Source organism: Lissotriton helveticus, chromosome 11, assembly GCF_964261635.1.
Source record: "Lissotriton helveticus chromosome 11, aLisHel1.1, whole genome shotgun sequence".
Classification (NCBI taxonomy): domain Eukaryota; kingdom Metazoa; phylum Chordata; class Amphibia; order Caudata; family Salamandridae; genus Lissotriton; species Lissotriton helveticus.
Genome location: NC_136072.1, coordinates 333,342,501 through 333,362,106, shown reverse-complemented (window position 1 = coordinate 333,362,106; position 19,606 = coordinate 333,342,501). Strand labels below are relative to the sequence as shown.

Here is a 19,606-nt window from a genome sequence, read left to right as displayed (position 1 = left end):
TCGGTGAGCTCTCTCTACCACAAATACAGAGGATAAGTGAGGATCAAAAAGTTCATGGAGTAAATCCGTGATGAAAGTCTCCATTTTAGATATGGCAGTTGTCTCCGGAAATCCAGTAATACGAAGGTTGTTGCGGCGTGACCTCGCCTCCAAATCGTCATTCTTAGCCCGGATGATCCCCAGCAGTTTATCCATATGTAGCAGTTGCTCCTTCGTCTTCACCTGAAATTTGTGAAATTCGGTATGGCGGTTCTTCAGTACGTCGAGACGTGTCTCATGCGCCGTCACTTTTGCGACTTGACCGAGTCCAGTTGCGAAGTCATGGTATCTAGCTTCCTGTCTATGTTGCGTAGGCTGGAGCGCATTTCCAACATAAGGGTCTGCAGATTTTCACCCTGATCCTCCGCATGCGTTTCATGCTGGCTGTCCATCTGTCCCTCAAGTTCCGACTCCGTATGTCGCGTGGCACTTTTATTTTCGAAGGTGAGCTTCGGTTTCTTTGCATCCTGCTGCCCATGATGATAGAGGTACCGGAAATGCCAAATGGGGCCCAGTCCAACACCCGCCCCGGCTCCTTATGTGTTTCCAGTGCACTGCTCCTCGTTGGTATGGTGCCACCACTCGCACACAACTCCCAGCGGTCTCGCACAACTCGCACAGGCCGCAGGTAAATGGGTCAAGGCCACACCACTGATGATCCCTGCCCCAAGTTAGTCGCTCTGAAGTGAACGGAGCTACCAGCACGGTTCAACATGCGGCAATGCAGCAATGTAGGCAGATACCCACTGTAGTGCTCTCAAAGCCCCCCAGGAGTCTAGGCCAAAATAATGTGAACCGACACCCACAGTCTTTAAGGATGACAGCAGTGGTACCAACCGTAGCACCCTCAGCTGTCAACACAGCGATTATCACAGTGGCAGTGCGGCTATGTGGGTAGACAAGCAGTGTGGCGTCTTCCAATGCCCCAGGGGCCACTGACAAGGCACTGCGGTCCGACCCCCACACCCTCAAAGCATGTTGGTAGGGCAGTCAGTTCTGGCAATTCAGCCCCCAGGCAATGAGCCCACCGCTGCGGCCCCAACAGGCAGAATGCGGTCCACAGCCGTCTCGCTCACGGGCTCCACCAGTGCAGGCACTGCCGCCGAAGGGCAAAGTAACGCAACCACGGCCAGTCGCAACATGGCGTCCATGCTGCAAAGGGCGTCCTATAGCTCACAGAGCCCACCACCCAAGACCTGGTACTCCCGGCAATCTTGCAGTCAGCGCAGCCGTCGATGTGGTGTCCTCAGCGGTCGCACAGCGGAGCCGCCAGCCTCTCCAGCAGCATCCAGCTCAGCTCTGACGCGACCTCAAAATGGCGTTCGGGATGTCCGGTGCAGAGCATCTGTCCTCACCACAGGCACAGCCCCCTTCCGCAGTCGGGCACAAAAGGGCATACAGCAGTCTCCCGAATCCTGGCAATTAGTGTCCGTATCTCGAACTCCCAGCTCCGCTGCCGATATTAATGCCTCTGCTCCTCAGCAGGGCCGCGGCCCTCGGCCCCCAGCAGCCACTGGCTCAGCTATCGGGGCTCCCCGCCAGCAGCGCAGCCGGAAGCCAGCAGCTTCACCTCCAACCTCACAGCTCGGCCCCAGAGCGCGGGCGAGCTGCAGGATCGCAGATATCAGTCCTCAGGTGTTCCGCTACCTTAGGGTAGGGCAGAGCAGTTCAGCAACTCTCCTTTTAGCAGGATTTATGGAGGATTAATTCCCGGCCGGCGGAGCGCACTCACAGAGAGGCCATTCCGCTGCTCGGCAGACCATGCCCCCCCCCCCCCCATCATAACCGATACTTCATCCACTTCAATATCTCGAAATTTGATCACACTGGAAATTATCAAATGAGGGGCTGAAGACTGCAAGGTATTCACTAACAGCTGAGTATTTGGAGTCATCTTCTCGGCAGCTCCCACCAGAGCAACTCCCTCTACTGGTGGGGCCTGTCTTTTACCCAAGTATTGTTCTTTGTTTCTTGTAACACTTCTTAACAAAATGATCTGAGCTTCCATAGTACATACACAGTTTTCCACTCCTTCTCTTTTCTCTCTTCCTTGTTCAATAGACCACGCACTGTGCCTATTTGCATGGGCTCCTCACTAGCCCCTGCATCACTAGTCTTAGCTACATCAGATTGGATCCTATCAAATTGGGGCGGAAACTGTCTTACTTTCTTCCGGCGTTCATTTCTTCTTTCAAATTGTCATTGATCTATTTGCAGAACCAGGTCGAGTAATTCTGAGAACTCAGTAGGCCTCTTAGGAATTTTGTGCTAGACCATCTTTTAATTTGTCCTTTAACCCTCTGTAAAAAATAGCTGCTTGCTTAGCTTCCGACCAATTAGTCTCAACAATTAATTTGTTAAATTGCTCTAAGTACGCACCAGCTCACGATTTCCCTGTTTCAAATCTAACAGTTCGTTATCTGTGGTCTGCGAAATGGTTCTGCGGTCAAAAATAAGCAGGAACTCCAACTTTAACTCCTCAAAATTGTTTAGAATATGATCATTGGAATTAACCAGAGGCATAGACCAAGCTGCAGCAACGCCACTCAGATGAGACAATATGAAGGCCACCTTGGATTGGTCCTCTTTGCATAATATTTCTGCCTACACAAGAAGTATAGCGAATACTGTGTGAGAAAAATCTGAGCGTTGTGAGGGTCACCATGAAATCTCTCTGGAGGGGCTAATGGAATTGTAGGGGAAATAGCATGGATCACTTGTGTGGTTAACTCCGCTGCCAAAGAAGACAGGGAGAAAGATTGGGACTTTTGCTCTGCAGGGCTAGGATTGGAACTCGCAGAAAACTCGTCAAACCTTTGTCAAAGGAAACTAGCTTCCTGACTAGACTTCCTTACCTCTTTCCGAGTTTCACTTAATTGCTTCTTCAAATCCTCTAAAACTGACGCTAAGGCCTTGACGTCAATTGCTTCAGCCATTCTGCCCGGGTGGTAGAGGCACTTCAATCCGTCATAACCACGTACCAGAGCTTGATTTTCCACAGGAGCAGGAGGGCTGAACTTCACTGCAGCAGATGAACTTTTCCAAACGCCACTGCAAACTAGATTTAAAACTGCCGACAATAATGAGGGGAAAAGGGGAATGGGAAAGAAAAGAGACTGCCACTGCGGTGCCTCTTCTTGTGGAATATCTCAGGACGGGGATTCCCAGCACCTGAAACCACATTGCACAAAATTACACCTTGTACTGTCCACTCTTCAGTAATTACCCACGTCTAACACCTTAAATGCTATCTATGGTTCTATACCTGAATTTCACAGTGGATTAGCTTTTCTCTTATAGTAGATGCAATAACGTCTTGATGATTATGCTATAGCTATATTATTTGTAATTCTTTCAGTTTTTACTTGTCCTTAACTAATTTATAGATGATGCAGATCAACTTCCTGGACAAGGAGCAAGGATTAATTGTGGCAAGTACAAATATATATATTTATAGCTACTAGGAACGTTACGATGAGTCAAGCACAGTTATTTGATGACTTGGGTTAGTTGCGCAGCAAAAGGTGCGCGTTATTAGTTCAAGTAGATTCGTCTCTTAACAATGGAGGTTGCGCTGCAGTAAGTTGTGGGCTGTCACTGCGCACTACAAGTTCCAGGTGGTTAGTCTCTTTAGCAAGGGTGGTTGCGCAGCAGTAAGTAGTGGTTCGTCACATTACTAGTACCGCAATTAACCTCGATGTTTGCGACAGCCCTCGAACAGGGGACGCTCCCCCAATCCCTGCGGGAGTCTGTCATAGTGACCTTTCTAAAACCACACCGGGACCCACAACTTATGTCATCGTATCGCCCCATCACACTTTTGTCGGCTGACTGTAAAATCCTAGGGAAGATCTTGGCCGATAGATATATTCAAATTATACGCCCCCTAGTACACCCGGATCAACGCGGGTCCGTCCCCGGAAGGAACACATCCCAGAACATTCGTCGTATTTTTCACGTACAGGACCAAGCGAAAAATCTCTTCCCACGCTCTGCCTGCCTCATCCTAGACCTCGAGAAGGCGTTTGACACCCTCACTTGGTCATACCTGTTCTCTGTCCTGCGCCGGCTCAACATCGGCCCGGTCCTCACAGCGTACACACGGCTTCTGTACACGAATCTTACCTCACGGGTTCGAATAGGGAAACACATCTCAGCGACCTTTGCGGGGCAGAAGGGTACGAGGCAAGGCTGCCCGCTCTTGCCTCTCCTGTTCGCCCTCGCGGTCAAACCCCTCGCCATTCGGTTGCACCAGGAGGGTGTCCACTGGGGTATTCCGCTTGCGGACTTCCCCCACAGTGTATCCATGTACGCTGATGACCTCTTGATTCATGTAAGAGACATCTCGGACGACCTTACTCCCATATGGTCAGCGCTTACAGACTTTGCGAGCACCTCCGGGCTCCGAGTCAACTGGGACAAATCCACAGTTTACCCCTTCCATCCGGACATGCCTCCCTGCGACATCTGGGTGGGAGCACAGAAAATGTCCTGGACAGCGGAGGCCGCCCGATACCTCGGGATCCGTCTCTACCACTCCCCGACCGATCTATTCGAGGGAAACCATTGTAGGGCGCTGGCTGGTGTTCGCTCGGCTTCTGGTCCAAGCTTCCACTCGCCCCGATCGGTCGCGTGGCTTTAGCTAAAATGATCATGCTCCCCCGACTCCTGTACCACTTCGTGAGCCTTCCGGTCATCCCACCCAGGGCCTTTTTCCGCAATCTTGATTCCCTCCTACGTACACTAATATGGGGTTCGGGTAGACACAGGATAGCACTCAAGACACTGCAACTGACAACCACCCAGGGAGGCCTAGGAGCCCCTTCCTTCGAGTCTTATTTCCTGGCAGCTCAACTCCAGTGGTTATCTTACTGGACGCTGGGGCGGTACATGGGCGAAACACACACCCCGACGGGAGAGATCCCCATTCCGGAACTCACCCGACTCCTTCTCCCGGGTACGAAACTGCGGCGTACATATCCCCTACAGGTGATGGTGGCACGTCGGTGCATGCTCAAGGTACATTGCATGTCACCCGATACGCCCCCATACTCCCCGCTACTTCCGCTGATCGGTTGGCCCAGGCTTGACACATACTTCCCGACCAACACGCTCACTGCATGGACGGCATGCGGGATCACGGACATGGAATCCCTCAAACCTTTCCGACAGCTTGTGACCGAATACGGCCTCCCCCCAGGTCAGTTCCTGCGCTATCGTCAGCTCCTGGAAGGCTCCCGCCCCCATCACAACCTTCAGGCAGGGGAACCAGATACGCATCCGGTTATACACGCCATCCTACACATGGGGACGGGTAGACACCTGGTTACCTGGCTATACAGGGCGCTACGCGACATTGCACACACACCCCTAACAGCGCTGCGCGCCACATGGGAAGACTAAATCGGACGCCCACTACACGACTCTGAATGGGCCAAGGCACTCGAGGCCCCCAAAAAGACATCTAGAAATGCCTGTTTCAAAAACGTACAATACAACATTCTTCATAGGGCATATTTAACGCCAGCACGCCTGCAAAAATTCTACCCCGACTCTCAATTCCTTTGCCCCAGATGTCACTCCCAGAACGCAGACTTTCATCACATGTTCTGGAGCTGCCCTACCCTCCACACACTATGGCAAGCGATCCATACCTCTCTGACGGACCTCACGGGATTTACCACCCTCGCACGTGGGAGGCCAGCGCGCTGGGCATATTCAGGATCCCTAACATTTTGAGTTGTTGATATAATGTATACATGTGTGCATTTCAGTAAATGATACCTGGATAAGTATTGCATTGGAGCACTCTCTCTGAGTCTCACCAGATAATCCCATCTACGTCACCACAGGGTTTTAGATATTTTCTGTTGGTCACTAACCCCCATCCCTGTTAATAAGCATAGGGGTATCTTCCTAATTTTTGCATATTCAGGATCCACAAGCATCTCAGGGCACACAAGCGTTTCATCTCCTTGGCACTATTACTGGCAAAGAGGAGCTTAGCCATGCACTGGCGATCCCCCGCGGGCCCCCCCTTGGCGGCATGGGTAGGAGCAGTGTGCAAGTGGGCGGCGGCGGAGGAGGATGCTTTACGTGAAGAAGAGGTTAAGGGGGCCCGGAAACGTCCCATCTCCATGGAAGGGCCTTGCTAATACACAGCTTCAAACAGCTGACACAGGAGAGAGATCTGGAAACTCCCCCGCCCAGTTCCGCCACTCCTGGCCCCCCGACGCAGTCATGACTCCAGTCCTTCGGCCCCCTCTCTGATAGCACCACGATTCCGCGACACACCTAGTCAGGTTCAGGTTTTAATGTCTTTATTTCGATGATAAAATCATAAAAGACAAATGAGAACATTCATGAACAAATCAAAAACCACCGCTGCATACAAACAATTATGTAAAGACAAACTAAAACATATTATCAAATTTACACTTAGACTAAAGCCACAATTAAAAAATTATTAAACATTTGTAAGTTCCACAAGACATAAATAAGCCTGAATCTAGAGATACAATGAACACAAAAAAAACATTTCAGGATATATTTAAGAAAGGGTTAAGTTCCTTCTGGCTCTAATTGCCCAAGCCCAGCCTAAAAATGTGGCCAAGCATATCACAATGATTTCTGAGGTGTTTGTTTTCAGGGCCCATATTGCATCCGAGCATTTTCTGCAGGGTAATCGTTTAAATAGGGGTCTTAACCACTTGGAACGGGGTTCTGTGTATTGAGGACAAGCAAACAGTAAATGACCCTCGGTTTCTTTATGGTTGGGGCAACAGCTACAAAAGCTTGAAGAGGTTTTACCCCAGGATGAAGTAAAAGAATTCAAGGGTAATGAGCCCACCCGAAATTGATGATACAGTTTTTTATCCAATGGCCTGGTAATGGAATCCCAATAGGTCTCGCGGGCAGGATCCAGCTTAAAGCTTAGAAAACGCCCCGTTAGACCCTCAGAACTAGAGGCGTGTACCAGGGAAAGACGGGTTGAGGCCCAAAATAGGTCCTTGAATTCCTTTTTCGAAGGAAAAGTATTGATACCTGGGGACACCCATAGATGAGTTAGGCCCATATCGTACAGGCTCTTTTTCACCGAGCGAAGCCATGGGATTCGCTCAGAACCCCCCATGGCCTTCACTTCTGCTAGCTCTTTTGCAAAAAGTGCGAGATCCTCAGAGGTCCATAAGCGCCTCCAGGTAGACACTACTCTAAATCTTGCCATGTCCGTGATTGGCAGACAGCCCATATCATGGCAGAGAGGGGTCAATGGGGTGGATTGGGGTAACCCTACCAGGTTCCGAAGAAATCTACACTGAATTCTATATAGACTCGAAAGATCCATAAACCCCCATAACTCTGCCCCATAAAGTGTGGCTGTATTTATTTTGGTGTCATATATTCTCAGGGCAGGAATAACCCGTTTTGTAATAGATTTCTTCTGCTCGCGCAGAAGACATCCAGTCAGTTGGGCGAGTTTTAGCTGTTGGGTCGCTATTTGATCTTTCCAAGACAGACGACGATCCAGAGTGACCCCCAGATACGTCATGGTTTCAACTTGTTCCAAGTTGACCCCACTCATTTGTACACTGCTACGTATTAGATTTTTCCTGGATAAAACCATAAACTTGGTTTTACCCACATTTATCTGGAGGTCATTTTTTTTACAAAACTCCTCAAAACGGTTTAAGGCCCGCTGTAGGCCTCCCCGGGTCTTTGATAGGAGTAGGGTGTCGTCGGCAAAGATCAACATAGGAAATTTAGTCCCCGCCAAAGATGGAGCATCGGTGTGAGTGGACATGAAGAATTTGACTACTTGGTCAATAAAGAGTAAAAAAAGGGTGGGAGCGAGTACGCACCCCTGACGAACTCCTCGTGTTACTGGAAACGAGTCCGTAAATTGACCTTGTGCTCCCCACCTTACCCTGGCGTAGTTCTCGTCATGTAGTCTAATAATCATCTCAACTAATTCACCCGGCATACCCAAGTCCCTCAGAACCTGCCATAATTTTCCCCTTGGTACCAGATCGAAGGCTGACTTCAGATCTATAAAGGCAGCAAAAATAGTACCACCACCAAGCGTGACAACCTTCCAAAAGATCATACAGAAACGTAACACCTGATCAATGGTACTTGTACCAGATCTAAAGCCCGCCTGCATTGGGGACAATATGTTTTCAAGGTCCATCCACCCCTGCACTCTCGCCAGGATCATGCGAGCGAAGACTTTTTGGAAACAATCGATTAAACTAATCGGGCGATAGTTGCCTGGGTTTGATCTATCTCCCTTTTTATGTATAGGGAGAATCTCAGCCCCCTTCCATGTTTTGGGAATGCAGGCGCCTCTCGCTATTGCGTTAGCTATATTTGTTAAATAAGGTACCCAAAGTGCTGTGTTGGCCTTAAACAGATCGGCTGGGATTTGATCCAACCCAGGGGCTTTCCCCCGCTTTGTCAAGCCTAAAGCTATCTCCGTTTCTGTTTCAGTGAAGGTCATGATCATATCACATGGGGGCATTACATGTAACAGGTTCGGTGTGGGCGGAGGATCAACGACCTCTGAACAAAATTGGGAAGAATAATAGTTTATCCAGGCTTCAGAGGATATATGATTGGATGGGATACGAAAGTCACCATCCTTACCACATTTGACAATATCCCAAAATTTGGTCTGGTTGTTAGACTTGCTGGCATCCAGAAGATCCGCCCAATAATCATCTTCCCACGCCCTCTTTGCTTCCCATTGTACTCTTTTGTACCATTGCCTAGCCGCCTTTACTGCGCTCATGTTTCTGGATTTAACTTTCTCAATTAGTGAACTATGGGCCTCCCTACACTCTTTGTTGTACCATTTTGCTCTTGAGGCTTGCGAATGGCCAGTACCTTTCTTGCAGGGTTTCGAGAGAAGTTGTTTAAGCTCGATAAAACATTTATCATGCATGCCCATAATCTTATCTAGTTCAGTGTGACCCCTCCCAACAAAATCAGTCATCATATTATTTAGTGCAAGCTTCACCACATTTTCTATACTGGCCTGTATAGTTGCATCACTTGATATTGTGGACCATTTCAGTCTCCTCCGATCATTTGATAAGGTTATAACCCCTTGCCCCCTAGGAGCTGGTCCCGCCAGTCTTATCAGATCATACAATTTAAGTTTCATAGACAGGGGGTTATGATCACTTTCCGGACGCATAACAATTTTCATATCAATAATTAGGCTCCAGAGTTCCATTTTTAAAAAAATATAGTCAATGCGACTTTTTCTCAGACCATTATCAAATGTGAAGTTGGCGCCAATGTCCGATTTGGTGCGACCATTTACGGCCCTTAGTCCCCAGGTAAGACAGAAAGCAGTCCAGCTCAGGGCGGCCTCCGTTGCTTTAACAGGTGTTTGATTCGTTAGTTCCGGGATTTTCCATGTTGCATCCTCTATAAAACCCCCAGTTATCCTCGGGCAGATAGAGTGGCTCGATTGTGCAGTTTATATCACCAGCTAACATGATAAATGTTCCCTTATTCCAGCTAGTTAAAAGATTGTCCAGGACGCCTATCAGCTGGGGGCATCGGCCGCCAGGAAGGCCTCGAGAATAAATATTAATAATAAGCATATCCTGGCCCCCTGCCTTACGCAACCTAATCGCCAAAATATCAGGGTTTTCCACATACAATTCAGAAACTGAATAACCCCAAGCCTGTTTTACCCACGTTGTCAATCCCCCTGATGCACGCCCTTTGTTACTCTTTATTGCGGGTTTGAAAAAGTTTATAAACCCAGCTTTGTATATGGGTGCTGTAGCCCAGGTTTCTTGCAGTAACACGACCTCATATTTATCAATGAACTCTAACCAATCCTCAGAGTCCAGACGGGTCTTTACTCCAGCTACATTCCAGGACACAATGTTAGATATCAATGTATCGGATTCTACAGGGTTATTACTGACATTAGGGGGGGGAGTGGAAATTAGGTAAACTAACACTTGTTGGCCTATTTCTGGCTCTATTTTCTTCTATTTTAGTGATCGGCGCCCTTTCCCCAACTGGCGCAGCCGGTATTCTAGCTTTCTTATGGGACGTAGACTGGTAGTCCAAATTTAATTCCATAACAAAGTTGGGTGGATATTGCACTACTTCCCCATTCTCAACAGACAGGTTAGATGACAGGCTGGGTGAGCACAGTCAATCTATCCATTCTAAGTCTGACAGCACCTCAAAATGGTTAAAGAGCGGGGGGTACTGTTGGGGGTAGGGTGTTATCGGCCCTCGAGACCTCCTCCCTCTCGTTTTCCACTGGTTGGGGCCCATGGAATAGTTAATGTGAGTGTGGGGGTAGAAATAGGCAAGGTCCAAGGTCTGAACGTCACCTAGACGGGCAAATCTTGCTTTCCTTCGAATTCTATCCACCACCCAGGGGTCTTTGAAAGAAATCAGAATACAGTCCCCTTCTAGATCTTTTGAGCCTTTGCCCACCCAATCAACTCTCCTTACATAGAGGATTTCGGTGGGGGATGAGGGTGGGAGAGGGCGATGTTTATTTAACCAAAATATAACCTTATTCCGCAAGTCCCCTTGGGTCTCTTTAGTGCCATCTCTTAGAGGGGCCACCCCAGTTAAAACGATTGTGTATTCGGACGCTTCTGGTGGTAAATTAACTCTGGGTGTTGGTCGTATTTTTCGATTGTCCATCCTCTGAGACCTAGATGATTGAAATTGTTTTGGTCTTTACCCATTGTTGGTAATTGCACTGGGGTATTATTTTCTTGATTTGACGTGCCGCTCGGCAAGAGATGTTTCACTGGGGCATTATTAGCAGTTAGTGGGCGTTTATCCCTTGGGATATCCTTTGCGGGAGCTCTACTAACAGTGGTCATGGTGGCAGCAGGTTTTGCCCCTGATAGGGGTTTGTTATTATTAACAGCTGAAATCCCTGTAGGTACAGACTTATTAGCAGGGATCGCTGTGGGTTTTCCCGCTCGTTGATTTATGCCCCAAGTTGAATTACAGGCCCCCATCCCAGTAACGGGTGTTGTTAATTTTTGCAAAAGACCCAAGTTGGTATTAACAGCTAATTCCAATACATCTATTTTAGCGGTCATCAACCTTGTTCTCTCTAAGACCGGGAGCAGTATAGTTTTTAATAATGCTTCCATCTTAGCCAATAAGATATCATCACTGCTAAGACAGGTTGGGCAAGGATTTGATGACCCAGAAGGAGCTAATGAGGGGCAATACACCGTTGGGAGACCTTGGTGGGGCTGGGAAAGAGATAAACTCACACTATTAGTAAGATCTATTTTAGGTTGTTTTTGGACCTTTTCCCCCTGTGGACTCGAAACATGTTTTCTTTTCCGGGATGTTGGATTTATACTATTTTGTGGCAGGTTGAACACACTGGGGGGAGTAGGAACATAAGATTGGGATGCATCGGACAGGCTGTGTTCGTCATCCTCAATATACTGACTATCATCCTCATAACTTGTCTGATTAGTATATGGGTTCTGTTCCCTATTATCATGGGGTGGGGATATGGTAACTCCATCTCCATCTACATGAACGATCGCCTCTGTCTCTGTGGTAGAAATACAATTGAAAGCTGCATTAGAGACAGGGCTTTTAACATGGGCTAAGGCACCAATTGAAGAACGCTTCCCGGTAACTAAATCCAGGGACAGTCTATGTTCTACCATTTCAATTTCCTTTTCCAGGATTCCCGTCGCTCTGGTGATAAAAGCATCGAGGGGACCAGAAACAACACCCTTGGAGGTTTGTATATGGACTAAGCGTTGTTTCCCAGATCTTAATGCCATGTTTAGGAGCTGAGTGTGGTGGTATGTAAAGGTAAAATATAAATAATAATACATCCACTATGCCACCTAATAAATACCAGTAGAGCCCCTCTCTAAAAAAAAAATAAAAAAAAAAAATAAAAACATACGGCTAGATACCACACATGACAAATAGTATGAAACAAAATATAATTTTAACCAGGACTCTGGGCCCAACCCAACCTTGTCCGACCACGGACGGCCACAGACGGTCCCGCCCTTGTCCCGGGCTTCTCCCGGCGCTACCGCGCGCTACCGCGCAGCGGTAATGGCAGTGTCAATTTATATACAACTGAAAGGGAGGGGGAGGAGCAGACAGGAAGAGCGGCCCAGGTGGTCTCAATTCGGGCAGGCAAGCGCTCCTGGGAGCAGTAGTCCCGCTCCAGCGCCTGCTTTCGCTCGCAGCCCCGCCTGTCACTCTCCTTCGCCGGACACCGTCGTGAAGTTAAGGTTCCAGAATCCACCCCAAACGAAGCGGGACCCGCGGAGCGGGTACTGCGAGAAGTAGGCTGTTGGTGCTGAAATTTACAAGCACTCCGTCCTCGCGCTAACTGCCAAATACAGAAAGAGCGTCCCTACACACCTAGTCACGTCCAGTCTCACCAGACCAATACCACCCCCTTTCCTATGCACACTTCGCACCCACATGCTTCCTCCCCTGGTTTACACCCCACACGTTTCTTGCTACTGCTAGCACATGGACCACACGGACCCGACCCACACGTCACTGTTCCTCCATTCTCGACCTCCACTGTTGTTTCCGCACCCTATTGTGTATATGTCTCATGATATGGTCTGTATTGTGCAATATCGAAATGCTAATAAAAACAAGTTTAAAAAAAAAAAAAAAAGTAGTTGTTCGTCACTGCGCACTTCAGCAGTTTGTTTCTTAACAAAGTTATATTAAGAGTAGAGGCAAATGGGGGGCTGGCTTCCCGCCAGGCTGGCTTTCGTCCCAGGCACTCGACCGAATCAGTCGTGGTATCGGTCCTAGATGAACTCAGGAAGGGAATGGATCACAACCAACACCAGGCGCTGGTGCTCCTGGACCTCTCCGCCGCTTTTGACACGGTTGACCATAACATCCTCTTGTCCCGTGTCAAGGCGGCCGGAATCCAGGGAACAGCCCTGGTTTGGCTTTCCTCCTTTCTGAGGGACCGTACCCAGGCGGTTCGGCTGGGAGCCTTCACGACCACCCCACTCCCCGTCACTTGTGGTGTCCCCCAAGGTTCTTCCCTTTCCCCCTTACTTTTCAACCTTTACATCTCCCCTCTTATTTTCGCTCTTCAGCAGCTGGAGGTCACTGTATTTAATTATGCAGATGACCTCCAGCTCATCTTCGACCTGTCTTCTTCCTCTCTCTCTGTTTCTAATTTTCAGTCCATTATGATTTTCATCAGGGATTGGATGAACCACAACCACCTCAAATTGAACCCGGAGAAGACCGAGCTGGTTCTCACTGGTGGTTCATCCAGTCCCTGGAACCCCCACTTTTGGCCCCCCTCTCTTGGTCCCGCCCCTACCCCTTCAGCCACAGTAAAAACACTGGGAGTGAAAATGAACAGTCACCTCACTCTTCACTCCCAAATCAGTTCCGTAGTTTCCTCTTGCTTCCTCACCCTTCGGACAATCCGTATTGTTTCCCGTTTTTTCTCCCCCCAGGCTCTCAAACTGATCATGGCCGCATTGGTAATCTCACGGCTGGATTACGCCAATGCCCTTTATAATGGCATTCCGGCATACAGCTTACGGAGGCTCCAGGTGGTGCAGAACCACGCGGCCCGGCTTATCTACGGTCTCCCACGTTACCATCACTCCTCCCCCCTTCTTAGGGAGCTCCACTGGCTGCCTATCAGGGAGCGCTCCCTCTTTAAGACCGCCTGTATGACCTTCCAGGCCCGGCAAGGTACTGCCCCGGCCTTCATCGCTTCGCTGATTAGCGACTATGTTCCCTCCAGAGAGCTCCGGTCCTCCTCCAAAGCTTTCCTCCAAACCCCCCGTTTTAAGCGGAAAAAGTGGGGTGGTGCCAATTTTTCCACCCTGGCCCCTGCTTTGTGGAACTCTCTGCCTGATCACCTACGTTTTGCCACCCACTATGTCTCTTTTCGAAAGGATCTCAAAACGTTCCTGTTTAGACAGGCCTTCCTTTTATAAACTTGCTTACCCCTGCAATCCTCAGTGAACCGGACCTTGTTAGCGCCAAGAAACCGCTCGGTGGACGTTGCGCTCTACAAATGTTTTAAATTAGAAATTAGAAATTAAGAGTTCCAAAAAAACTAGCAATCAATTCCTCTCTTCCTAGCTAGAGAAAGAGATGAAGAAAACCGTAATAAAGACTCAGGTGTCTTGTTACGGAGGTCGAACCACTCTCAAATCCACATAGTTGTCTTTGTCTGAGGCTAGAAACAGGCACCGAGAATTTCCCCCAGAAGCGAGGAAACTGTCAAGGCCACAAGAAATACCTGATTATTCTAGCGAAGGCTTCCTAAGAATTCTGTGGTCTTGCCGACCTTCAAGATACCAAGCAATGGCAGGCTGAAGACCTTGGATGCGAGTGAAAATATCCTTGCTGGACGTTTCCTGACAGGAACGCTTCACTGGTTCAAGATGTTGTTTCTCCTTCCGGGAAGACGGTTGAAGTGCGCAGCGCACCAGGTGCGCGAGCGCGATAACCGAAACACTAATCTACTGATTGGAACAATAGAATGCTAACTTCTAATAGACTGCTGCCATCTTGAAATTCCGCCTAAAACGGCAGAAACAATATCACCCAACTTACAACTGAAACCGCTTAGCTACCAGTTGTCCCAAATCGAAAGGTACTGAACGAAGTACCCTGCTCTACTCTTGAATTGGGAAGAGAGCGACTCAGTTTAGGATGGGCTCGCTTAATCCTGACACGAGTCCTGTGTAGTAGAATTATAATTTAGAAATATTATGGCCCTTCAAATAATAGAGTGCTAAATCACATCGATAGAGTATTGCCAGAATTTTTTTCTTTTTCATTTGAAAGTTGAAAGGGGTTGAACTTTCAGTTCTTTACACCGTTAGGAGTTCTTAATTACTTTTACCCACGGTAGGGTTAGGTGCGGTAGAACATTGCCTCAATCTCTTTGTGTATATAAGACTAACAGCTGCTGACATTAGGATTTCCTTCCCTTTCTATACAACAAACCCTCCTTAAGAAAAAAAAGGAAGACCAATGTGGTTGGTGTTTTCTTGTTCAGAAGCATTATTCCTGGTTTCCCGAAAGGTGGGGTCTTCTCGTTGGGCAGCCCAGAAGTTTCAATCTGTGTCCCTCAAAAAATCAACAGCTATTATTGTCAGTAAATTCCGTGATGTTTTCTTTTCTTCCTGTTTTTGTCTTCTGCTCTTCTGGTTTTTGAAGAGGGCCACTCATGGTCTTCTGCCTGGGAAAGGGGAGGCGGTTCCCCACCATGCGTCTCCCTCCTTAATCAGTTTTGGTATGAGTCCCAATCATAGAGGAACCAAATAGTTGGTCTGGTGTTGGATTTGAAACTCAGTCATAGGATATCTCTAATTATCCTTGTGAACACATTGAATGTTCACGGTACCTGTGGTACTAATGATTCCTCCTGGGAGGACATGAGGATGCATCACACTCTGAAGACACCCCGTATCCACGAGGACGGTGACAGATTCACCATTCACAGTCAGGCAAAAGTGATAGGGATGCCTAGATTCAGATGGAGTGCAGTACAGAGATCTGACCAATCCTGTAACCATGGGTCCTTCATTTTGTGGACAGAAACGGGCAACGTGGCCAAAACCGCCACAAATGAAACATTGAGGACCGGGGGGGGGGGGGGGGGGTTGGGGGATGGGATTTGTGTATAGCCCTGGTATCAGGGTCACAGTCTCTGGTTTCTTGTTCAGAGCAGGTCTATGGGTTCTTGGAGCACCAACTGTAGGATGCCTCCAATTAGTGTCCTCCATGCCAGTGGAGTCAAGCTATCCTGGCTGATGAGGGCTGACAGCCCGAAACCGGTCCTAGGATGCTGGTTTCCAGTCCAGGGAGTACTTGGCCAGGCAGTTCGGGCTGGACTGTTCCCATTGGGTGCAGGGTCAAGACTGATTTGCATATGGCTGGGTCCAAACTGGAATGGCATGGTGAGCAAAAAAACGATGGATTTAGGCCCAGATCTCTGTACTGGGGAGAATGTATGACATTGTTCTGCATTCTGTCCATCAATTGTTCTTTTTGCATTTCCCTTCCCTTCTGCAGCTCCTGAGCATGACTAAGAGCCCTTGCTATCGCCACTGCTCTTTCTAGATCAATTGACATGTTGATGGACCCACAACTGTATAGGGGGACGGGGGTGAAGAGAGGTGAGATACTATTCCAAATATATTTTCTCAAGATTATCTATATTTGAGGTGGCAAAGGGTTTGAGCCAACAACTGTATATCTTTGATGCAATAGTACAGGGCCCTAGGGTCCCGCTTTGAGCTGTCGCAGTTTGCCCCATTAGGTCTCCTAGTCTACTCCCAAATGTTCAAGGATAATCCTCCTATTATCTCCATAGGGAGTAGTTGCTGGAGGGTTAGCGGCCTGGTAGGCAGCCTGGCGGTCGCTGGACAACTAAGGATCTAGGTACTCTCCCCACCTATCTTCGGACCACACTTCAGCCTGAGCCATACAATCAAAATATTTGAAAAATAAGTCCAGATCCTCTCCTCCAACATACTTCTGCACCACTACAGAAGGTAAAGCCATATTGTCCCTTTACTGGCCCTGAACATCAGCACGTTTCGCGATAGCTGTATCATGAGACTGGGTTTTGGCTTGTCAGGGCTTCATGCAATGTCCCTGTCTTTTTTCTGCTACATTCAGGAATTTTTCCATGACCCGTCTCAAATTTAACTTGGCTCTCCACGATTTTTTTTACCACAGTCTTCATAACGCTAGATCCCAGTTCTGACACCAACTGTGGGAGGACTAGGTGCATATACAAACGCGGAGGCTGGGTAGGCTTCTGAATGTTGATATTTATTTGGAAAATTGCGTAAAGAAATTAAAGTATTTTTAAGGATGGCAGCCGATGGACAACTCTGTCAGTCTGTATTATATATTGAAATGGGGTTGTTCTTCTTTCCTTCCACAGGGTCTTTTTCAGGATGGCGCCACACGGAGTCTCAAAGAACTAAAACAGCAGTAAGTAAATAGCTGAAAATTATCCTTTCCTTTCTTTTATCCTTCACCACACTAGTATTTTGTGCGTTCAAGGCTGGGGTAGGATTTTGAGAAAGGGTAGTATTTGTGTATAAGGTGAGCATGCAGCTAGTTGGGTTGGGGTTTAATTGGCCCGTGATTGCCCTTGTTCCTACAGGCCTCTGGTCCCTACCCCTTCCATTTGCTATGTTGCAGTGCTTAGGATTCATACCAGGTTCACCTCACCTAGATCACAGGACTCTTTTTCCAGAGCAGTCTTTGACAGTGCTTTTAGGAATACAAGGTCCAGTGTGCTGCTAAAATATAGGGGCAATTAAGCACCTCAGTCGGCACAGGATAAAACCAAAATCAGTGCGACCCCAAACACAATCTCACACCGTGACCTCTCCCCTCCCCCCAAACAATCACACACACTCTCCCCTTCAACACTCACCCACTACACCGGAACACACCTGAGTTACGGCGGCTCTCCAGCGCCACCACTTCTCACTCTATGATTAAGCGGTCTCGTCCAGGTCAGTGGCGTTTTCTGACACATTTGCTTCACTGGATCGCTTTCTCCCAGATCGCTCCTCGTTTCCTCCTTTTTCCTCCTTTCTGGTCTCTCTCTCCTTCTGTCCTGCGGCAGTGTCCTTTTCTCCTCCTTGTCCCAGGGATTGGCACTCTCCTGTGGTGGCTCCACCTCTCTGTCCAAAATTACAGTTATCCTTTCTCAGTGTTGTTAGTCGGTTGCTTCCTGTTTTAACACTTTCTGTCTATTACAGGTGTTCTGGGTGTGTCGGCGGTCGGTAATTCGGACTCCGGGACATTCGTGTGTAAAATAGGGGGGGGGGGCTCAGGGCCTGCTTTCTCACAACCATCTGTTGTGTCATTTAATAAGGACAGACGACACTGAGTGAATGTAAGTGGTTATACGGGAGCTTTATTTTACATGCTTCTCTTCCTTCTAAATCCATTCACCTGACTGCTCTTCCTAGCTCCTCCCTTTCCGCTTCACTTCTACCCCCAAATTTCCTTCCACCGCAGGTCCTAGTGCCCTTGCATGTATTTTCTATAACAATACATCTCCCCCTTCTTACACAACTTAAATCAACTGGTACATTTACTACAGAGTAAAAGATAAAGAAGTGAACATAGTTACAGTTCTTCAACGAGGCGGATGGCCCTTCAATGGAGTCGCTGTGGCCTGCAGTCTACCTCTTGAGTGGGTTGCTCCCTCTCACCAAGAGAGATGGGAGACTGGTGCACATCTCCAATCACACGCGTGTCCTCCTTCGTTGCACTTTCTGGCACAGCCATTGTCTCTCTTGCGGTTGGTGTGCATCTATGAAAATGTGCCACATTCAGTGTTATTCTCTTTTTGTCTGAGGCGGCCGTGATCAAAGTTCCCTTTTGTTTTGTCCTAGCAGTGGGCGAGCATGGTATCGACTGTCAGATTTTCTTTGTTGTTCTTGCCGTACAAGTACCCAGTCTCCTTCCTGAATGGATGATGGTTTAGCTTTCCGGTGACTGTCCGCATATTCCTTCATCTTGGCTTTCTTGAATCCATCTTTCGCTGCTAGTTCTTCAGGATCTGAGTCCTGACGAGTACAGCCAGTTGAGTCTTCCCAAGCCGGTATTCTTGTGCGCTCTGTGCAACCCAACATCAAGGCTGCTGAACATCTGTCCGTGGTATTGTGTGGTGTGGTTCGATATGCTTGTAACACCTTGTTTAACGTTGTTTGAACAACTCGCCTTGATAGTTCAGCTTGCTGTATGGTCTTTTTCAGAGTGGCCATAAATCTTTCTACCATCCCATTGGCCTTTGGACACATGGGAGTGATCTTCTGATGTCAAAAGTTGAGATGGTTAGCAAATGCAGCAAACCCTTGTCCATTGAATGGCGGGCCATTGTCTGTTTTACTACAGTCAGTATACCACATGCTGCAAATACTTCATCCAATACGGGTATAGTGGTTTCCGCTTTGGTTGATGATATGAGGTGAGCAATTGGAAAGTGGGAGTATTCATCCATTACGACAAGAATGTATTTACTTGACTGTAGCGGGCCAAAGAAGTCTATGCGACATGTTGCCAAACGCCCTCTGGCAGTTCTGACATTTGTAGAGGTGCAGGTTAACTAATTGACACTGAGGGCTGTCTTCAGTGTGGATTAAACCATCTGGTCAAGGGAGGGGGACCAGACCTGTTCACGCAACGGTCTCTTGGTGGCTACAACACCTCTGTGCCCTTCATGTGCTAAATTGACAACTCCTTGACACAGCTGTTTTGGAATGATAATCCTTTTGTCTTTTAGCAGGAGACCATCTGAGGTAATGGACAATTCATCCTTTACGTGTCGAAAATAGGTCAGTTCATGGCTGTCGGCCTGTTTATTATGTCCAGATTCTTCCAGATGTCTCAAGCAGTTCGTCTGGATGCGGTGTTCCATATTTTGCATGGTGACATCCCCATAGGTGGCTTCAAGAAAGGCCTCGAGGGACTGCAGGTGCTTTTGCTTGAGCCACGACAAAGTGTATGTATTCCTCTGCTAACAACAGGTTTGATT

General features: G+C 48.1%; 1 long non-coding RNA gene across 1 annotated transcript in view; it reads left to right on the top strand.

Moving 5' to 3' along the window:
• Window positions 1-19,606, top strand: part of LOC144791074 (uncharacterized) — a 354,686-nt gene that overhangs the window by 47,112 nt on the left and 287,968 nt on the right. Inside the window, exon 2 of the long non-coding RNA XR_013602292.1 lies at window positions 16,991-17,040. This is a non-coding gene — a long non-coding RNA (uncharacterized LOC144791074). The remainder of the gene's footprint in view (window positions 1-16,990; window positions 17,041-19,606) is intronic.